Raw genomic sequence first — 7,610 nt, 5'->3', positions numbered from 1 at the left:
TTTGTTTGTAAATTGAATAAATTTTGTTTTGCTGTGAATCTGATCACTGTCCCCTAAAACATTGCTGCATAAATCCATTTTTCAAGTGTGATAACTTAAAAGAGATATGTATTCTCCAGGGAAATAATAGTTTTCCTCTTTTCCTGGCACTAAGAATTCAGTCATGACCTTCCTTTGTCTAGGTCAAGGTTCAGAAAATTGCTTCCTTCCTGTGTACTAGTGGTGATTTTTTATATTTATACCATTTTCACGTGTATGTGTTCATGTGTGTGAAAATTTGTGTTTAGTTGGACATGCAGAGAGCATGTATAGAGGAAGGTGTTCACTTTGCCAGCACATGTAATAAAATTGAAATGATACAGAGAAGATTAGCATGGCCCTACATAAAGATGTAGAACATTCCGTAATTTTTTTAGAGTGTATATGTCAAATGACCAAATAACTATATTGATCTGCTAAGATTAGGATTTTTTTCTGAAGAAAAAAAAATGGAAACTAGTAGAGGAAAAATAACTTCCTGAGTATTCTGAGCTCCAGACCAGACCCATTTCTAGGTCTGATTGAATAATCCTGAAGCGCATTTCCTGTTTCCCTGTGCACTCCACCCCCCAAATCGTCCTCTTTTTTTTTTTTAAGGAAATTTCTTTTTTTTTAAGATTTATTATTTTTATTGGAAAGTCAGATATACAGAGAGGAGGAGAGACAGAGAGGAAGATCTTCTGTCCGATGATTCACTCCCCAAGTGACCACAACTGCTGGAGCTGAGCTGATCCAAAGCCAGGAGCCAGGAACCTCCTCCAGGTCTCCCACGTGGGTACAGGATCCCAAGGCTTTGGGCCATCCTCTACTGCTTTCCCAGGCCATTAGCAGGGAGCTGGATGGGAAGCAGGGCCAGTGAGATTAGAACCGGTGCCCACATGGGATCCTGACATGTATAAGGCAATGATTCCAGCCACTAGGCTACTGCACTGGGCCCCAAAAATATTCTTCTTAATTGTAGTAAGACTAAGTGAGTTGTTATGCATCAAAATCTTCTAAGACCTGAAAAGAAAAGACCTGATTTGGAAATCATTAAGGAAAGAATATCAGTTTTGACTTTTTTTCCTGAAATAAAGTAAAATTTAAACAAGTAGCTCTTTCCTAGGTTGAGAGAATTGATATAGCAATTATCCATTGTTAATATTTTTGTTTATCAAACATAAAGTTAATATTGCACATGTAAGAATCTCTTTAGCTTTTATGTAAGGAAAGCTTTACCACTGAAAATTGCTAACATAAAATCTATCCCGTCTGCCGCCAGAGGGGCAGGAAATCCCAAGGATTTTCTTTCTACTACCCCAGTAACTAGTGCTGGACATGTGGTCTGTTGCTGTCAGTATAACCTAAGCAGAAGTCTACTGATGTTTCTGAAAAGCTTTTCTTTCTTAATGCAGAGACAGACAAGATTGATGTCTCTTCTGTTCTCTGTCTGCTTCTTTTTTTTTTTTTTTTTTTTTTTACCTCTGATGTCAATGCAGTATCTGTCTGGTGGTGGTGTATATTATGACCATGAAACTCAACACATGAGGCTAAGGATGGTGGATGGAAAGCTGGGAAGGGGTCTTTGGTGGCATCATTTAACAGGAGACTCAGCTTCCTGATTTTTTGTTCTCATTATATGAGACAGACTGGTCCCTGTGAGTTTAAGCCACTAATAGTTTGATTTTCTGAGTCCTTACAAGAAAATATCCTAACAGATAATTGATTTGAGTTCCAGTCTGAGAAAGCGCTCCCAGATCCTAAGGATATTCTCATTTCTCATCTATTTCAGGTGAGGTTATTTCATCTGTAGCAATCATTAAAACCTTTTTTCAAATCAGCAAGTCAGTTTGACCTTTGCACAGTGTGAAAAGAGAAGTGATTGGTGTTATATAAGCAAACAGTGGTCTGTCAAGATGTGCGTACAACACAGTTCAGGAATCCTCTTCGGAGCAGTAATAGATTTTAACCCATTTGGAAATAAGGCCAATTACAAAGCATGAAGGAACAAATTTAAATTGAATCCCTTTTAATCAGAGGTTCAGAGGGCTTGTATTCACTGAACACAGCATGGCCTTTTCTGAAGAAGTTAATGAAAACTGGCTTCCGTAACAGAAGGCACACGCCATTTCTGTTTCTCCTGGAAATGGAGCTTGCTGTCTTGTCGTGTTCCTCTGTTTGCAAGTAGAATGATACACCACCCTTCCACAGCACATCTCCTGTAGACTTCCCGGCTCTAATTAGTAGAACTGTAGCTGTCTTCTATAGTTTCCAAGCTGTCAGCTGCAATGCCATGTTGTGTATCTATCGGCTTCATTATCTGAAACTATCAAGTTCCCCCTCATCTCATAGTCACTTTCAGAAAGCCAGTCACGTTCAAGTTAATATCACATGTTCTGAATCAGTTATTCAACAGATTCTCTGTTGATGCTGGTTTCAAATTTGCATGCCAGATCATTCAATAACAATAATAATGGCTTTCTGCTTTGAATTGAAATTTAATTTACATAAAATTAAATTAACAACTTAAAGTATGCAGCTCAGTGACAGTTAGTGTGCTCAGAATGTTTTAGAACTATTACTTTATTAAGTTCCAAGACATCTTCATCACTTTGAAAGGAAAACCCTATACCTATTAAGCAATCGCTAACCATTCACTTTTCCCTGGAACCTGGAGCAGCCCCTTGTCTTCTCTCTAACTCTTTGGACTTACCTATTGTAGATCTCATATAAAAAGAATCATATGATATGGGATCTTTTGTGTCTGGCTTCTTTGATTCAGCATAATGCTTTTGAGGTTCCTCTGTATCATAGTATATCTCAGTACTTCATTTCTTTTTTACAGATGAGTAATAATTGCACTATCTTGCTATACTACACTTCACTGTACTGTTGTGAATAACAGTGTCTGGTATTCACGTACAACATTTATGTGAAGACTTCTTTTAAATTCTTTTGGCTGTTTTACCCAGGATAGAAATTTCTGGGATGGCTATTTTATGTTCTGCTTTTTGAGGAACCACCACATTGATTTTCAGAGCACCCATACCATTGTGTACTTGTCTCAGCAGTGTGTAAGCTTCCTATTGACTCAGCCTTACCAACATGGGCCATTTTCCCCCATTTTTTATTACAGCCATCACAATGAATACAAAGTACCATCTCTGTGGTTTTAACTTGCATTTCCCTAACGATTAACAACGGTGAGTGAGCATCTGTTCCTGTACTTGTTGACCATTTGCATATCTTCTTTTGGTGTTAGTTTTGACTGACAAATAATTTTGTTGAATATGTTTGTGGGCTACAATGTGATGTATGTGTATATATATATATATATATATGTATATATATATAGTGCAGTAGTAAAATCAGACTAATTAGTGTGTACATCATACCAAGGTTCTTCAAAAGACTAAATAACATTACCATATGATCCAGTGATTTCCCTATGGGGCATATATCCAAAGGAATTGTTATCAGTGTGGAGATGTGTGCTCTTCCACGTTCATTTCAGCATTATTCACAGTGGTCAAAATGTACAAATAATTAAGTGTCTAGTCCATTAACAGATAAATAGTGTGTGTGTGTATATATACACACACACTATTTACCTGTTAATATCAAGGTTTTCTGTCATGTGCCCCACATATAAGTGTAGAGGAAATTATGTTAGGTCAAATAAGCCAGGCATGAAGATAAAAAGATCATATGATCTTGTTTGAATGTGGAATCTTGTTTGAATGTGGAATTCAGAAGAAGAGAGTAGAATGGTTTTTACCAGGGACTAGAGGTGGGAGGACAAGGAAGACCAGACATTGGTCAATGGACACCAATTTTGTTAGATTAGAGGTATGAATTCTGGTGTTCTATGGTATAGTACTATATATTTTTAAAATAGCATTTTGAAAATCTCTGAAAATTCTTTGCCCATTTTTAAATTGAATTGCTTGTCCTTTTGTTGTTATTATTGTTGCTTTATATTTTGGATTCAGTCCCTTTCTATAATTTGTAAGTACTCTTTCCTGTAGTTTTTGCCCATAGTTTTCTTCTAATTTTTCTCCTTTCCTATAATTTGTGAATGTTGTTTCCTGATACATGGATTGTCTTTTCAATTCCTTGATAATATCTTTTGATGAACAAAATTTTAAATTATGATATCCAATGTATTTTTTCCTTTCCCCCATCCCTACTACTTTTGGTGCCATACCTGAGAATCCACTGCCAAATCCAAGGTCTTGAGAATTTATTGTTGCATTTGCTTCTAAGCATTTTAGCATACTATTGTGACTGACTAAAAATAAAGGGAAAAAGAGTAGTGTATTAGCCTCCTTCAGAGAGAGTTCACCTAATGCTAAAGACCGTTTGTTTCAGTCATATATAATTAGAAATTGGTCCTCAATTCTGCGACTTATACGTCACATTGGCCTCTTAGCATCTAATTAACAGAGACTGTTAACTGATGAGCTAAGTGACGAAAAGGCAATTTAACAAGGTCAGCATAGCCCCTGGAAGACTGGCAGATGGCTCAATGACAGGATGCCAAGCTTCTTATCCAATGAAAGCCTGCAACACAAACCAACGTTTATCATGGTTAAAAATACCCTACTACCACATAAGCTTGTTTAATTACTTAAACAGCTCTACCAATGAGAGTTTTTCACTGAATATCCAGATGGAGACCCCACCAGTACACTGTTTTTTGTTGTTGCTGTTGTTGTTTGTTTTCCAGGAGTAGACTCCTTCATACTCTACCCAATAAACAAGGCCAGCCTTTGCAAAACAGGGCTTGAGACTAACTTTAGTACCTGTTGCACCTACTAATGCTTGAAAGAAAGGACAACCTTCGAACTAAGCTAGGCTCCACCTGGAAGTAATTTTCTTAGAAAATTACCTATGGATTTTGAGCTTTGAAGTTGAGAAATTCTTTCCTTCTTTTCTTTCTTTCTTTCTTTCTTTCTTTCTTTCTTTCTTTCTTCTTCTTCTTTTTCTTCCCCTTCTTCTTTCTTTCTTTTTTTTTTCAGAATTGTTCAGATTTAGGCGGGTGTTGGGGGGAGAATGCATTCATTGTAACTTAACTTACCAGAGGCTGCTTTGTGAGTTAGGAAGCCAATTCCAGACTTTGGAGTGGGCAGAATGCGTATCTGCTTAGATACAAATACAGTCTATTTATTTTAACTTTTTCTATTAATGCAGAAGTTCCATCTGGGGAAAGAAACTGTTGGTGCTGTGATAAGACAGAAACTCAGTTGTAAGTGTGTGTGTGTGATGGCTCTAACTCATAAGGACTTTCACCTGCCCTCTCTTCTCATAGGAATTGCATAGACATTAGTTGGTTTTCCACAAAAAGATTCTTTCAACAGGTCCACTGTTACTTTATCCACACACTGCTTTTCTCTTTTGTGGTCTGGATAAAAGCATTTTTGGAACACCCAGCATCATCTACCAAGAGACCTATAGTTCTATCCAGAAGAGGCACTGGCCTTCTATTTCCGTCAAAAACCCTCTTGTCCAATGGCTACCCCAATGACGTACACTTCCGGTAATTCAGGAGTTTAAATGACTTAGAATAAGCTCTTGAACCACTGAAAGTGGAGAAAGTTCATGATACCTCATTTTCTCTGAAAAGGAACGAAGGAGCCTAAAGAAAAAATGGGTCCCAAGCACCCTTAGAACTTCCCTGCTCACACTTCAAAACAAAACACTACAGTGGACAAGCAGTATCTGTCTGAGTGTCTGAGAATGGAACTGTGCCTCCTCAGTTGTACGCAGATTGGTTTCAGCTGTTACACAAATGAAGCTTTTTTTATTTTGAAAGTTATGCATTTATGTTAATGTGTGTTAGAAAAAGATCTAACTAACAGCTTATCTAATTCATGGTGTCATGGATACCACTGCTTAGGAGGAAGCTGAAGTGTGAAGACTTTTTTTAAAAATCGAAAGAATGATATTAAACAGACAAGAGCGTGGGTGGTACGATGAAAGTATTACCAAAAATTACCACCTGGGAACTACTGAATTTGTTTCTTATATTAAGTAACAAGGTTTTAGCAGCATCTGTACATTAAATCTTGGTAGCTTATACAATCCATCCAACTAATCACAATATTCCTATCTTCTGCTGCAGGTGACTGGTTATAAATGCTTACCCCTCAGTCATTTGACATTACATAGTATCAACTTCATTTGGAAAAAAATGCTTACCATGGCAACCTCTACAGGGGACATCTCCCAATTTTCCTCTTCATTCAAGCATTTGGATTCAGCATTTATCTGCAAATACACTCCCTTGTGATTATGCCTCATCCCAACTTTCTCTTATCAGCTGGTCAGCCCTGCCTTTCTCCCAGCTTTTCTTTCTATTCACCCACTCCAAAGCTGCATCTCTCCTGAAACTTCCATTTAACAATGTATTTTCCCAAGTGGCACTAAATGTACCTTATTTCCCTCATCCATGGCAGTCCTATCCCATCCTCTATTTTGGTTCTCTCTGCCTGCTGTTTCACTTCGTGAAATTAACTACATCAAAAATAGTTAGATGTAATTACTGGCTATTTTTACAGAATTAAGTATAGCTTGTCCTTGCTCCCTTCTAGGTATATTCTCAGTAATTGACATTGCTCTTCTAAGGTGAGAGTGTCCTTTCATCTTAGGAGGTTGGATGACAGAGTATCAGCTTGCTCTCTTGCTTCTCCTTTCTGTGTGATGGAAAACAATACTCCAAGGTATTGACAAAACCATTGAGCAGGTTATGATTTCTGGAGAAACCTAGCTCTATTAACTCTATTCATTAGGATAATATACAATGGTTTCATTTTGCACTTTGTTATAAGCCACTTAACATGAGTTATTTCTACAAATGCAATCCTATTTTGTTTTTATTAGTTTTGATTTTGGAAGTTAACCTCATCCCTAGATGCTGGAGCTAACTCTTATTTGAACTGTTGCATCTCTCCACGCAATTCTTCAGAATCTCTCTGCTTTTGGGCTCCACTTGATGCCCTATAATAAGACCTTCCTATTCTAATCAAATGTCCAATTGTAAAGCATTTGTTGATAATCAGATTTTGGTTAATTAAAACCTGTGGCTAAGAAAAGATACAATGCTTCCCAATAAATGTGGGAATATTCCAGGAAATATTTAAGGATATTGTATTCCCATTTTTATGGAGGTGAGAATATTTGAAAAGTGAATGGGCTCTAAATTGTACTAGGAGAAACAGGATGAGATTCTGCAAATATCAGCAGAGGAGAAAACCAGAAGTAAAATTTTAAGAGGAAAAAGATAGATACACTTAAATGTAAAAGTTATTTATGGAAACACCGTGAAGTTTCAGAAAGTTTCCACAAGAAAATAAATGTGTATTTGTTTATTTGAGAGAGAACAATCTTCCATCCACTAGGTTGTACTGACCCGTGCAAACTTGGAATAGCTGGGGCTCGGTCAGGCTGAAGCTAGAAGCCTGGAATCCAATCTGTATTTTTCAGGTGGGTGGCAGGAACCCAAGCATGTGAGTGATCACTTGCCACCTACCAAGTTGCACATCAGCAAGAAACTTAAACAAACAGCTGGGTCTCAAACTCAGGCACTCCAG

General features: G+C 37.3%; 1 pseudogene; it reads left to right on the top strand.

Annotated features, from left to right (window-relative positions):
- Nucleotides 1–318: 318 nt before the first annotated feature.
- On the top strand, nt 319–412 carry LOC118757548 (U6 spliceosomal RNA; annotated as a pseudogene).
- The last annotated feature ends 7,198 nt before the right edge of the window (nt 413–7,610 follow it).

Source organism: Ochotona princeps, chromosome 9, assembly GCF_030435755.1.
Source record: "Ochotona princeps isolate mOchPri1 chromosome 9, mOchPri1.hap1, whole genome shotgun sequence".
Classification (NCBI taxonomy): domain Eukaryota; kingdom Metazoa; phylum Chordata; class Mammalia; order Lagomorpha; family Ochotonidae; genus Ochotona; species Ochotona princeps.
The sequence above is the reverse complement of the archived record's forward strand: the minus strand, read 5'-3'. Positions and strand labels throughout refer to the sequence as shown.